This window comes from Macaca mulatta, chromosome 10 (assembly GCF_049350105.2).
Source record: "Macaca mulatta isolate MMU2019108-1 chromosome 10, T2T-MMU8v2.0, whole genome shotgun sequence".
NCBI classification, from domain to species: Eukaryota; Metazoa; Chordata; class Mammalia; order Primates; family Cercopithecidae; genus Macaca; species Macaca mulatta.
In genome coordinates this window covers 28,843,393-28,859,124 of record NC_133415.1, presented here as the reverse complement: position 1 = coordinate 28,859,124, position 15,732 = coordinate 28,843,393, and the positions used below count along the sequence as shown (strand labels likewise).

Below are 15,732 nucleotides of genomic sequence, written 5' to 3'. Positions count from 1 at the left end.
CTCAATGCAGGGGGAATTCCAGACCAGCTTTGGACCATGGCATCTCTACTCTTAAGAAGGGAAATACAAGAAAGAAAAGGCACTTTGTCCCAGATCACTAGCCCCTCTGTTACTTGAACATCATGGTGTAGATCTGGCCATGAGGTTTCTCTGCAAGGCTAGAAAGAGGAAGATTGAGAAACATTTAATCAGGTTGATAAAAAGGGTTCTTGAACTCAAATTTGAGGGAGGACCTAAGAAGATTTCAAAAGATGTTAGAATTATAAGCAAATTATGTGGATGTTTCCACTTCTGTTTAAACTGTGGACAATTACATTAAGAGATGGAGCTTCTACTGGGGCAATCTGAGCAAACTTAAAAAAATATTAGTGATTATCACTATCTTTCAAGGTGTGAAAGATTATACTATCTTTCAAGGTGGCATCCATAACCTTATTTTTTATTTTATTTTATTTTATTTTATTTTATTTTATTTTTGAGATGGAGTTTCATTCTTGTTGCCCAGGCTGGAGTACAATGGTGCAATCTCAGCTCACCGCAACATCTGCCTCCCGGGTTCAAGTGATTCTCCTGCCTGAACCTCCTGAGTAGCTGGGATTACAGGCATGCGCCACCATGCCCGGCGAATTTTGTATTCTTAGTAGAGACGGGGTTTCCGTCATGTTGGCCAGGCTGGTCTCAAACTCCCAACCTCAGGTGATCTGCCCGCCTCAGCCTCCCAAATTGCTGGGATTACAGGCGTAAGCCACCGTGCCCAGCCATCATCCATAATCTTAATTTCATCCACAGAGAAAGGTAGAGAGCACCAAGGGGAATTGAGACATGAGATTCTGAACTCTGAAATAACCTATGATAGTCACTACATCATTGTTTCTGCCTGGAAAAACAATTCAGACCCGAAACTTTTCTTCTTTGATGCCCTGCAGTGGGGTTGACAATAAATTCTTACAGGCTTGAGCCTTGTGGCATCATCAGTACAGCAGAAACAGTTGTAGACATTTTGGGTGAAAAATTGACCAAGCCTGCTTAGATCCCTCTGCCTGCTAGGACAAAAATATGGTCAGACTTCCAGAGTCAGCGGTGCATCCTAGCAGAGAAACACTGAAGGAAAGATGGCACTGTTTTCACAGAGTCTTCAGTGACTTTCCACTGAGCTGTGGGAAAATCTGGCAGTTGACTGTAGCTGAGTCATAACCCAGAGGTCCTGACCACTCAGATCTTTGAAGATTCCTTTCATTCCTTTCCCAAATGGGGAACCTGGCAGACTCCAATTGGTTAATTCCATTTACCTCCTGTTCCTTGCAACTACATGTAGGTGTAGAGTAGTGTGCTCTCAGCGGTAGCAAAAGGGTATCAGAATAACAGCATATACACTTTGTAATTATAATAGCTTATATTTATCTTCTACTTACTGTGTGTCGGGCACTTTCTATAGATTTATTTTTTCATTGAATCTTTACAACTGCCCAGCAGGATATTTACTATTATTATCCCTAGTCTACAGATGAAGAAACTGAGGCTCAGAGAGGCTAATAATTTGCCCACAGTCACATAGCTTGGGTGTGAGGTGCTGAGGTTTAACCTAAACATTCTAACTCCAGAGTTTGTGTTCTAATCACTATGTTGTACTGCGGCCAAACACCAGCATGGATATCCCAAGCTCAAAGGCACTTCAGATACTACAAATCAATCAATTTTCCAGCTGAGAAAACAGGCCTAGTGAGATTATAGGAATCACCTAGTGACAAAGTCAGGGTTCCAGGCAGGTCTCTTCACTCCAGAGTTCTACACTCTCTCCACTGCATCAGAATACTTCAGGTTCGTAGCTAAGCATGTGGTGCACACTTGTAGTCCCTGCTATGATCGCACCACCGCACTCCCGCCTGGGAGGCAGAGTGAAATCCCATCTCTAAAAAAATAAAATAAAATAGAAAAAGAATGCTTTGGGTGCTCTCCATCATCTTGAGAATCTGGAGCTTTTCTATATCTTATCCCTTATTCTTTAGGGAATGGAACTTAATTTTATATAAACATAAAATATTTTCACATAGTTTTTCTACAATATACTGATTTCCCAATCCTTCCCCCCTCAACTATTTTACATAGACTTTTTTTGAAATGGCATCTTACTGTGTCATCCAGGCTGAAGTGCATGGCGCAATCTCAGCTCACTGCAACTTCCACCTCCAGGGCTCAGGTGATCCTCTGCTACAGCCTTCTGAGTAGCTGGGGCTATAGGCACACACCACCACGCCCAGCTAATTTTGTGTTTTTTTGTAGAGATGGAGTTTAACCATGTGGCCCAGGGTGGTCTCGAACTCCTAGGCTCAAGTAATCCACCTGCCTCGGCCTCCCAAAGTGCTGGGATTACAAGCATGAGCTACTGTGTCCAGCCTATGTAGACTTTTAAAGGGCATTTTAAGTTCACAGCAAAAGTGAGTGGAACATATAGAGCTATCCCACAAACCCCCTGCCTCCACACACAGCCTCCCCTGCTATGGACATCCAGCACCAGAGTGGTGCTGCATAACAAACAATTTATTACAACTAGTGAACCAACATTGACACATCATTATCACTCAACGTCCATATGTTTGGATTAGGGTTCACATTTGGTGTTGTATATTCTATGGGTTTTAGCAAATGTATAATGACATGTATCTATCATTATGGTATCATATGGTACTGTTTCACTGCCCTAAAAATCCCATGTGCTCTATTTATTCATCCCTTCCTCCCAAAGCCCCTGACACCCAGTGATCATTTTACTATCTCCATAGTTTTGCCTTTTCCAGAATTACATATAGTTGGGATCATATAGTATATAGCCTTTTCAAATTATTTCATTTAATAATAAGCATTTAAGGTTCTTCCATGTCTTTTCATGGATTCATAGCTTGTTTCTTTTTAGCACTGAATAATATTCCATTATATGGATGTACCATATAGTTTATTCACTGATTTATCTACAGAAGGACATATTGGTTGCTTCCAAGTTTTAGCAACTGTGAATAATGCTGCCATAAACACTCATGTGTAGGTTTCTGTGTAGACATAAGTTTTCAACTCCTTTGACTAAATACAAAAGGACAATTGCTAGACCATATGGCAAGAGTAGGTTTAATTTTATACAAAACTGTCAAACTTTCTCCCAAAGTAGCTGTACTATTTTGACTCCCACCAGCAATGAATGGGAGTTCCTGTTGCTCCACATCCTGATCACCATTTGGTGTTGTCAATGTTTTAGATTTTAGCCATTCTAATAGGTGTACAGTAGTATCTCATTGTTGTTTTAATTTGGAATTCCCTAATGATGCATGATCTTAAGCATTTTTTCCTACGCTTATTTGTCATCTTCTTTGGTGAGGTATCTGTTCAAATTTTTTGCCCATTTTTTTTTTCTTGTAGAGATGTGGTCTCACTATGTTGCCCAGGCTGGTCTCAAACTCCCAGCTTGAAGTGATCTTCCCACCTCAGCTCCCCAGATGCTGAGATTACAGGTGTAAGCACAAGCCTGGTCACCTCCCCCCCCCCTTTTTTTTTTAGACAAAGTCTCGCTCTGTTGCCCAGGCTGGAGTGCAGTGGCACATCTCGGCTCACTGCAACCTCCACCTCTAGGGTCCAAGCAATTCTCCTGCCTCAGCCTCCCAAGTAGCTGGGATTACAGGTGTGTGCCACCACACCCAGCTAATATTTTTGCATTTTTTGTATAGATGGGGTTTCACTATGTTGGCCCACTGGTCTCAAACTCCTGGACTCAAGCAATCCACCTGCCTCAGCCTCCCAAAGTGCTGGAACACCATACCCAGCCTTCGGTTATGATTTTTTTCTCTTTTTTTTTTTTTTTTTTTTTTTTTTGAGACAGAGTCTCACTCTGTCGCCCAGGCTGGAGTGCAGTGGTGCAATCTCGGCTCACTGCAACTCCGCCTCCCGGGTTCAAGCGATTCTCCTGCCCCAGCCTCCTGAGTAGCTGGGATTACAGACAAGCATCACCATGCCCAGCTAATTTTTTGTATCTTTAGTAGAGACAGGGTTTCACCATGTTGACCAGGCTGGTCTCAAACTCCTGACCTTGTGATCCACTTGCCTCGGCCTCCCAAAGTGCTGGGATTATAGATGTGAGCCACTGCGCCTGGCCCCAGTTATGATTTCTAGTAGTCAATTATCGAGTGTTTCCTGATCTCTGCATAATGCCCTCCTCTACCCCTCCCTTTTAGGAAATGACCAGCTAAGGCTCCAGTATGCTCCCTTAGTTCTCATCTCTAGGGAAGCTTTCCATCTCTAGGTCTTACTGTGTGTAGTTTATTTCTTATATCCTGCCTCCTGTCATGGGGACAGTGTCCGTATTCCTCCCATGCAGTTTGTCCACAGTGACCTTGGCCCCACTAACCTTTCCACCCTCTTCTGTATCCAGACCAACAAATTATCCCCTTTCTTTAGTGAAGGATTAGAGATGAATAAGAGCCTGGAAACAGCCACATGTAGTGGAAAGAGTTTAGTCTTAGTAGTCAAACAATTCTTTTTTTTTTTTTGAGACGGAGTCTTGCTCTGTCGCCCAGGCTGGAGTGCAGTGGCCGGGTCTCAGCTCACTGCAAGCTCCGCCTCCCGGGTTTTTACGCCATTCTCCTGCCTCAGCCTCCCGAGTAGCCGGGACTACAGGCGCCCGCCACCTCGCCCGGCTAGTTTTTCGTATTTTTTTTTAGTAGAGACGGGGTTTCACCGTGTTAGCCAGGATGGTCTCGAACTCCTGACCTCGTGATCCGCCCGTCTCGGCCTCCCAAAGTGCTGGGATTACAGGCTTGAGCCACCGCGCCCGGCCAGTAGTCAAACAATTCTTGACTCCTCTGGGCAAGTTAGTTAACCATGCTGTCTCATGCCCAGTGGACAGGACACTCCTGCTTATAAGGTGATAATGAAGATTAAACATAAAACATGTGAAGGGGTCAGCCCATATCCTAGAACACAACAGATACTGCTTTCTCTCTCTCTTCTGGCCTTTTTCCTACTTCTCACAAAAAATGTTCAAGAAAGCTTCATTTTTAAAAAGCCCAGGCCAGGCACAGCAGATCATGTTTATAACCCTAGCACTTTGGGAGGCCGAGGCAGGAGGATTGCTTGAGCTCAGGAGTTTGAGGTCAGCCTGGGCAAGATCGTGAGACCTTGTCTTCACAAAAAATTTAAAAATTAGCCAGGACTCGGTGACATGCACCTGTGGCTCCAGCTACTCAGATGGTTGAGGCGAGAGGATCACTTGAACCCAGGAGGTCGAGGCTGCAGTGAGTTGTAGTTGCACCACTACACTCCAGCCTGGGTGACACTGCAAGACCCTGTCAAAAAAAAAAGGCCCTATTTCATCTTCAAAGATCCTTTCTTGCCCCCTATTCAATTCATTCTTATCACTATTTACTGAGCCAGGGACCACCTTTTCAATACTCTCACAAATGCTGAATTCAACACATAATTACAAATTGGTCTCACTGCAGCATTAATACTGCTGGACACTCTGACACTGGGGGCCTGCTGATTCCTGCATCTCCTCTAACTTCTCTGTACATTTCTGTCTCAGGTACTTTATACTTCTCATCTTTCCACATCCTGGTCTCTTCTATTCCCATGGCTTCAACAACCACTATTTGCTAAAATTTCCAGTTTTCTCTCTCTCTAGTCCAAATTCCAATCCTTAGGCCCCAGACTTGAATTTCTAGCTATTCACAGGGATCTCTTTCTGGAGGTCCCAGGGGCATCTTAATGTCCAAACTGGCTTTTTCTTCTCATGGCTCTTATTTCCTAAATGGCTTATATTATTAAGCCAATGCTGAGGCAAGAGGCCAGAATCATCCTGAATGTCCTTGTCTTCTACATTTCATATTCTATGTTGGAGTCATCACAATCCCTTTGATTTTCAATTCCAGAGTGGCTCTTGAATCCATCCCCACACCATTTCTAGGGCTTTAGTTCAGTCCTTTATCATGTCTCACCTCAGATACTGCTGCAGACTGGGAGCCCTTATTGCCAGGCACTCACCCTGCTCATACTCTGCTTAGATCCCAGATTTATGTAATTAATAGATCTGAGAATATTAATCATCTGCTACAAAGTCTTCCATAGCACTAAGTGAAATACTAAATATTAGTATGTCTAGCTCCCATTAGAATGGAAGTACCTCAACACTATTAAAAACCTTGTCTTATTAATTATTATATTCCATGGCATATTATTGTACATTAAATATTAAGAAATGTTTATTAAATGAATGAATAAAATCCCAGAACTATGCCATGTATAGCAGGGCATATGAAAGAAATATAGGATGGTCCCTGTCCTCTAGGAGCTAACACTCTTATTGGAGAGACAAGATAAAAACAAGAAACTGGGCCAGGCACAGTGGCTCATGCCTGCAATCCCAGCACTTTGGGAGGCCGAGGCGGGCAGATCACTTAAGTCCAGGAGCTCGAGAGTAGCCCAGGCAACATAGCGAAACCTATCTCTACTAGAAATGCAAAAACTAGCCAGGCGTGGTGGCACACGCCTGTAGTCCCAGCTACTTGGGAGGCTAAGGAGGGAAAATGGCTTGAGCCCGGGAGGCAGAGGTTTCAGGGAGCCGAGACAGCATAACCGCACTCCTGCTCAGACATCAGAATGACACCCTACCACCAAAAAAAAAAAAAAAAAAGTAAGGAAAAAGGAGTTTGCCTAAAATAAGAAAGTAGTAACTTTTTTTTTTTTTTTTAGATAGAGTCTTGCTCTATCGACCAGGCTGGAGTGCAGTGGCGTGATGTTGGCTCACTGTAAGCTCTGCCTCCTGGGTTCACGCCATTCTCCTGCCTCAGCCTCCTGAGTATCTGGGACTACAGGCACCCGCCACCACGCCCGGCTAATTTTTTGTATTTTTAGTAGAGATGGGGTTTCACCATGTTAGCCAGGATGGTCTCGATCTCCCGACCTCATGATCCACCCACCTTGGCCTCCCAAATTGCTGGGATTACAGGCATGAGCCACTGCGCCCGGCCAGAAAGCAGTAACTTTTTTTGAGAGCTATAATAACACAAAAGTGGCCAGGTGCGGCGGCTCATGCTTGTAATCCCAGCATTTTGGGAGGCCTAGGCAGGCGATCACTTAAGGTCAGGAATTCAAGACCAGCCTGGCCAACATGGTGAAATCCTGTTTCTACTAAAAATACAAAAAATTAGCTGGGCCTGGTGGCACGTGCCTGTAATCCCAGCTACTCAGGAGGCTGAGGCAGAAGAATTGTTTGAACCTGGAGGGCAGAGGGTGCAGTGAGCTGAGATCGTGCGATTGCACTCCAGCCTGGGCAACAGAGCAAGACTCTGTCTCAAAAAAAAAAAAAAAAATGAACATATGGAAAAGCTATAATAGAAACACTACCTTTTGATACACATATATACATACTCTTTTAACGAAACAATCCTTTGAGAAAGATATTATCCCCATTTCACAGAAGAAGAAATTTTGGCAGAGCCATTAAATAACTTGTTTGAAGTGACGCAGCTACATGCAAGACCCCGTACTAAGCACTACTGAGACAGATTAATAAAATAGTTCATGCTTTCAAATATCTCAAAATCTAATAGAAAATTCTGAAACATAAATGATTAATGATTCTCTTATAAACAATTACCTATACATCAATGTTGGGTATTGTAATAAATATACACATAAGATGGGAGTGTTAATATTAATCTTAAACTATTACGCTGAAAAGGCTCTACTAAAAGACAAACACACTGAAATAGGAGAAATAGCTTCCTAGCTAATACAGCTTGCTTGCTAATACAATGATGCAGGCAAGATCCAGGTAGGCAGGTGATGATGGTGGATGCAGTAAGACTGGAGAAGGGGCAGGATGCAAGACATTTCACAAACAGGAATGACAGTAACAAGTTTAATGTAAGAATAAAGAATCGGCCTCAAGTTTGTAAGTCTTGGAAACTCAAGGATATTAGCAAAGACAAAGATACATTTATTTTAACGTATGGTATACTGAGCTGAAGACTGCTTTGCTCTGAGAGAATATAATATAGATTCAGAAATGAGACTTTAGAAATTGTTGGCAACCAGGCTTGAGTTGTATCTAAAGAAAGAATTTAAAAATATTTCAATTAGGCTCTGTGTCAGTGGGATGGCCTCTACATGTTTTCTTTGGTTTTATTTTCTCCTCACTCTCCACTGGTATCTATTATCAATTCTGTTTGCATCACCTCTTCCTGGAAAGGAAGTGTGCTTATAAAGTAACAAAGCTGAAGTGTAAGCATACAAGAATTTATCTATCCAAAACTGATTCCAAAAATGTTGTTTTTGCTTTAACACTTTTCTGGAACTTCTGTATTGGAGCTGCTTTCAGAGTCCATCTACAATCCCAACAAAGAAGCCAATTATTTCACAGTCACACTTTGTGAACATCTCTAACCTGATCATCCATTAACTTAGCTCAGAGTTAATTTCTGTTTTTTAAAAAGTAAAATCTACCCTCAAAAAAAAAAAAAAAAACAACAACAAAAAACAGTTTCTTGATTAACCAACACTAAGGTTATTCCAGGGGTTGTGCTCCTTAGGCAACTTCATGAGAGGCTTTCCTGTAGGGGAGACATGGAGAATTAACATGTGTGAGCCCCTACTGAGAGCTGGGCACTGGACTGCTAATTATTTCCCAGACCTGCTTTTCATGTAATCCTTCAAGCAACCATTCAAGCAAGTACTGTCATTTCATGATAAAGAAGAATAAAAGAAAGTTCAAAAAGTAACTTATATAACTAATACATAGCAGAGTTAGAACTTAAAAAACATGATTTTGCTACTGTACCATGCTGCTTCTAATAAAATAAGAACACTGCTTCCCAATGAACAGAAAAATGATCAGTTAAACAGTATCGTTACTATATAATCCTATATTATATGCCTATAGCTTTAATACTCTTTTAACATCATTTGGTTCCCTGCCACTTTCTGTACTGATTAACTCAGGAAAATACTGAGAGAAATATGAGCAACCAGCCATGACAGTCTGTCATAGATTTTGAGTTAAGTCTATCTGATAGAAGCAGAATGTAAGAAACAGAAATGTCTTTGGAGCATCAGGCTTGACTCTCTCTGATTATACTAGAATAATATGGGTTAATTACATTATAATCCAGGTCAACAAGCAAATAGTATTTCCTTTCTCTTATACATCTTCAAATGGAGGCTATTGTGTATTTAACACCAGGGCTTTATTCATGTACTCTTAGTCGAACATAGATAATACGTTTTACTTATTCCTCCTTTGAATTCTACTCATTTACCACTGGAACAGTATCCACATTTATATATAGCAGACTCAAACTATCTTAAACTGAATTGGAAGCCTGCAGGCTTGAATTATTTAAAAGAAAAACATTTCCACTTGTCCTGCCAAGTACTTGATCAATGCTCACTTAAGTGATGCAATCATCTCCTCTCATTTTGTAAGCTCTATTCTCTCTCTTCAGGTGACTAAGCAGTCTGCAATCTTCCTTCCTTTAATTGAATAATTTTCAGGCTTCTGTCTTATCCTTCCGGTTTTTACAAATTCATGCAATCATTTTCTCCTGTGACTACAGTAAAGGGTTTTATGGCTACGGTCCTCTCATTAGCACGCACGTCTCTAGAACTCTCTAGATCTGCTGCACATATGCTGTCTCAATGCGGCCTTTTATCTACTCTTGTGTTCCAGATAGACTAGCTACTCTGCAATGGCTATCTTTTTCTGCTTGTGGTCTTGCTTTTCCTTCTTTTTGATTGACCTTCTTGTGCCCTCCACACATCCCTCTGGCTCAGATATTTGTTTTCTCCCACCTCTGGACCTGCCCAGTACTTTTGGTAATGTTATCACATAATATTGTAAACATAGCTACTGTTTATTAAGCACTAGCCATGTGCTGTGTTTGCAGCCTTATGTATGTAACACAAACTATCCGGCTTTTCCCCCTACCCCTCGCAATGCACTTTCCAGCCCCTATAAAGTCTGTCACTTACAGGCCTGGCACAGTGCCTGGCACACAGCAGGTGCTCAAGACATGGAAGGCATTATTATCATAATTATGAGAAGAAGCACCATATGACTTATTCATGTTTGACCCCAATGTCTGGTTCATTTAATATTTGTTTACAAAACTAGGCAGTGGGCTGGGCACGGTGGCTCACACACTTTGGGAGACCAAGGCGGGCGAATCATTTGAGATCAGGAGTTCAAGACCAGCCTGGTGAACACAGTGAAACCCTGTCTCTACTAAAAATACAAAAATTAGCCGGGTGTGGTGGCACATGCCTGCAATCCCAGCTACTTGGGAGGCTGAGGCAGGAGAATTGCTGGAACCTGGGAGGCAGAGGTTGCAGTGAGCCAAGATCGCACCATTGCACTTCAGCCTGGGCGACAAGAGTGAGACTCCGTCTCAAAACAAAACAAAACAAAAACAAAAACAAAAAACACATTAAGCAATTAAGAGAATAAATGTTAAATTATTCTCAACATGTGTAAGGCAAACTGTGCAGCTTGCCATGGACTACTGAAACTAACTCTTTCCAGAGTCTGGACAGGACAAGTACATAGTGGGGCTGCGTTGCCCAGATGCAGGGCCTGGAAGTCCAGCAAGAAGCTCTTTTTGGCTACTGACTTCAGAGGCTGAGTATAGCAAAGGGCCTTCAGTGTGTTGCTCCAACACAGGCCAGTATCAGTTTGGCTCCCTAGGTGCAGAATGTTTGGTCAGACCAACTTACTGGGATCAGAGAGAAACATGAGACTGTAAGAGAGGATTCGGACAATGAAGGGATTCCTGATTCTTAGAACCGAAGGCTGTAATTGTTGCACTCACAGGGGCCCAAAGGTGGGGCTCTGGGGCTCTGGGATTTACGAATGGCAGTCTAGGAAATAGTCTATGTTAGTCTGGCAAGATGTAGCAGGATATGCCAGTCACAGTGGTGTACTCCTTAGTCCCAGCTATTTGGGAGGCTGAAGTGGGAGAATAGCGAGAGTCCCAGAGTTTGAGACCAGCCTGGGTAATATAGCAAGAACCCATTTCAAAACAAACAAACCAAAGAACAACTCACAGAAAAGAGGCAGCAGGACACAAAATTCAGATTCCAGATTCAAGTCTTTGGCAATGCTAAGTTTAAAAGGGGGCTGTGCACTGAGATATCAGAAAGAGACCTGAGTTTAAGGAAACAAGAGATTCAAGATTAAATTACTGAACTTAGAGCACAGAAAGGTTTTTTTTTTGTTTTTTGTTTGTTTGTTTTTTTTTTTTTTTTTTTTTTTCTGAGACAGGTTCTCACTCTGTCACCCAGGCTGGACTACAGTGACACAACCACGGCTCACCGCAGCCTCTGCCTCCTGAGCTCAGCTCAAGTTATCCTCCCACCTTAGCTCCCCAGGTAGCTGGGACTATAGGCACATGTCACCATGTCCAGCTGATTTTTTTTTTTAAAGATGGGATCTCATTATGTTGCCCAGGCTGGCCTCAAACTCCTGGGCTCAAGAGATCCTCCCACTTTGACCTTCCAAAGTGCTGGGATTACAGGTGTGAATCACCATGCCCGGTCACAAAAAGGTTTAATGCCCTAAACTAGTTATTAGATTTGGGACATTAATTCAGGCAGGGCTAGCAGCAAGCAAGGTTGAGATCTGAAGTAGGACTCAGGTTCTGGGACTAAGGGCAGAACTAGTCTAGTGTTTAAGGTGGGGCTGAACTTGCCAGTGGTGAGTTTGTTGCTGGGACAGAGAACCTGGTCAGTTATTACAATACTGTAAGCCCTCCACAATGAATCATTAGTACACCTTATAGCTTCTCAGAGTACATAATCTACTTTGCTTCAGTATAAAGTATTTTAAGAAGCCAATTATCTGCAGCTGATGAAGTACAGAACATGAGTCTGTTTGGCCTAACTTAACAAATACATAATTCTTTCTATACACTTGTTTCACCCCTGGGCTGTGTACCTACTTGATCTCTTAACCCCCATCCATTTTTGTCCCCTTATGATTCCCCAGATACAACCACTTGCAATTTGAAATTGCTCTTTGCAACCATGAGATAGTTATTTCATCCCCAGATTCTGGGAGTAGAACTCTTTTCACCATTAGGTTCCAGAAACTAGGGTCCATATACTCTTGCAATAAAGTGCTTCCTTTAAACCCAATCCAAACAAACCCAAACACACTTTTTAAAAAGTTAATAATAAAACCTTCCTATCATCTGGTTCTTCAGTAAGCTCACACTTACTGACTTTTACTTCATCAAATACCAAACTGTCTTGTATTGTTCTATGGCTTATTTATGATTCTTTGTATTTGACATTCCTAAGGTTTTCTTGGTTCATGTTACAGCAATACACAGAAATCAGAGACTCTAATTCAACTACCCATCTGATGACTATCTTCTACAACACTCCCACCAAGTGGTCATCTGGACCATACCTGAACACCATGAATGAGAACTCATCATTTTTTTTGTTTTTTTGACATCACCTAATGAAAATAACTGTATTGGCCTGAAATACACCTACCTTAGTTTCTTGAGACAGAGTCTCGCTCTGTAGCCCAGGTTGAAGTACAGTGGCATGATCCCAGCTCACTGTTACTCACTGCTACCTTTGCCTCCCGGGTCCTGGTTCAAACAATTCTCCTGCCTCAGCCTCCCAAGTAGCTGGGATTACAGGCACGTGCCACCATGCCCAGCTAATTTTTGTATTTTTAGTAGAGACGGGGTTTCACCATGTTGGCCAGGCTGGTCTTGAACTCCTGACCTCATGATCTACCCGCCTCGGCCTCCCAAAGTGCTGGGATTACAGGCATGAGCCACTGCGCCCAGCCTCCTCACTTAGTTTCTATCCATTGACTCCAGCTCCTCTCCTTATGGACATGTGGAACAAATAAAAACCTCTTATATGTGGCCCCTTCAGAAATCTGAATGAAGTGACAATATCCTTCCTGAGTTTGTTTGCCTTGTTTTGCTAAATAAATGTTCCCAGTGCCTTTAACATTGTTGTTGTTGTTAGATCTCTCTTTTCTGCATATTCAAGATGATCTATATGTCGCATATCTAGCCCAGAGCTAGATTAATTTCAGGTGTGCTCTGGTCAGCGCAGAACAGAGTAAGATAGTCGTCTTCCTTGTGTTCTGCACACTATACTTCTCATAATGCAACCTAAGATTGTATCAGCTTTTTCCGGCAGCCACAACACACTGTTGACTCACATTGATCTTTTACTCAACTGAGTACCCCCCTGCCCCCGCTAAATCAGCCACACATACTGCTGCTAGGCCCACTGCATACTTCTGCAATTGTTTTAGGAGGGGGAGAAGGAGGTAAAGAGAAAAGTTTATTTATCACATTGATACTTCATGAAATTTGGGGCCCAAAATTTGACCTGGGATTTTGCATTCCTGTCATACATAAGCCTGTGCTTAGTTTGCTATCCTAAATGATTAGACAAACTAGTGATGAGTCACAGACTAGAGTTCAGCTTAGGCTAGTCAGCTTTGCTTTGTTTCATGGTCTCATGCAGCCTTCTCAAAATCACCCATCTTTCAAGTGTATGCTATTTATCCCAAGAAGAACTGGTGGAAAGACTATAAACGATTCAATGCAAAGTCGTTATCACCACTGAAAAAGTAACTCAAAGATAAGTATCCAGTACATTAAAGATGGCATATTTATAATTTGCCATGGAAGAATTATATCTAAACACCTTCTCCTTGATTAAAAATAGCACCTTTTAGAGATAATGCTTTATAGATTTTCAAAGATATTTCAACTTAGCTTATTCCATTCCTTCAAGAAAGTGGGGAAGGTATCATTATCCTCTTTTCTAGTCCAGTTCAGTCCTTATTGTACCCACAGTATTCCAACACAAGTGAGACCCAGCCCGTGTGATTAAGGCACTCGTATCCAGGGTGTTCTCATTTCTAGTCCAGTTCAGTCCTTATTGGACCCGTGGTATTCCCACATAAGTGAGACCCAGTCCATGTGATTAAGGCACTCATATCCAGGGCGTTCTCCTCTAAGTGTCAGGCAACATCTGCCCTTCTTGCCCTTGCCATCTGGATTTTAAAAAGGATCTCATACTCTGGTAATCATAAAATCATAGCATCTATGAGAATTAATCTAATGTCTTTAAAGATTAGGAAGAAGTATCAAATAATGCACCTAAAGCTGCAGTTACCTAATAGTAAAACCAGGATTAGAACATATTTATATTCTAATCAGTATTCAGACCAATCTTCTTTCTCTTACACTACTATTTCTCAAGATATAAGCAGATAACTGTCTGTTATCTATAGCAAGGACATTTCTGAAAATGGGATCTGATACACATTCTCTGTAACTCAGGAATGTTATGGCTAAGGATCCCACCAAACTCCTAATCCAAGGGAATATGGGCCAGGAAGCTAATCAGAGAGGGATGAACCATGAGATGCTGAACCAGCAACTTCCCAGTAAACAGATTTGTGCTATATGAAGCAGCTCCCCCAATATTTACCATTGTTGGAGCCACTCGAGGATTTAGACTACTTGTGTTCTAGATAACCAGGCTGCAGAGATAGCTAGAAGTCATGTTGAAAGGAAATAATTATAAATCTGCTACAGCCAAAGGTGGTCTTTTTCAAAAGCAGGCTAAATAAGCAGCTGAGTTAATATAGCTAAAGGAACCCGGTAAGTGACTATGATTGCATCAGTGCACTCCAGCCTGGGCAACAAATCGAGACCTTGTCTCTAAATATTTATCAATACTGATATGGTGTTCAATTTGATTCAAGAATCATTTATTGAGTGCCAGTTACATGTAAATCACTGTAGACTCAAAGACATGCCATACCTTTATCCTTAAGAAACAACAGATTCAGGTTGGACATGGTGGCTCGTGCCTGTAATCCCAGCACTTTGGGAAGCCAAAGCAGGAGGACTGCTTAAGCCCTGGAGTTCAAGATGAGCCTAAGCAACATAATGAGACCCTGTCTCTAAAAAAAAAAAAGAAAACAGTGGGGGTATGGTGGCTCGTGGCTGTGGTCTACTTGGGAGGCCGAGCTGTGAGGACTGCATGAACCCAGGAGGTTGAGGCTGCAGTGACCCATGATTGTGCCACTGCATTCCAGCTCAGGCGACAGAGTGAGAGACCCCACCTCTAAAAATAAATAATAATAATGACAACAATAATAATGCATTGTTTATTTCAAAATAGTCACAAAGAAATGATAAATATTTGAGGTGATGGACATGCTAACTGGCCTGATTTGATCATTCCACAATGTATACATGTATCAAAACATCACATTGTGCCCCATAAATACATACAATTATTATTTGTCAATTAAAAATAAAATTTAAAAAACATTTTTAAAGATGTAATATGAGGCCGGGCGCGGTGGTTCAAGCCTGTAATCCCAGCACTTTGGGAGGCCGAGGCGGGCGGATCACGAGGTCAGGAGATCGAGACCATCCTGGCTAACACGGTGAAACCCCGTCTCTACTAAAAAAATACAAAAAAAAACTAGCCGGGTGAGGTGGCGGGCGCCTGTAGTCCCAGCTATTCGGGAGGCTGAGGCAGGAGAATGGCGTAAACCCGGGAGGCGGAGCTTGCAGTGAGCTGAGATCCGGCCACTGCACTCCAGCCCGGGCGACAAGACTCCGTCTCAAAAAAAAAAAAAAAAAAAGATGTAATATGAATAAAGAAGGTTTACTATGAGTAAAGCAGAGCTGG

At 42.2% G+C, this 15,732-nt stretch overlaps 1 long non-coding RNA gene across 5 annotated transcripts in view; it reads right to left on the bottom strand.

Annotated features, from left to right (window-relative positions):
- The window catches only part of LOC107000611 (uncharacterized), a 67,979-nt gene that overhangs the window by 45,881 nt on the left and 6,366 nt on the right, over window positions 1-15,732 (bottom strand). The window lies entirely within an intron of this gene.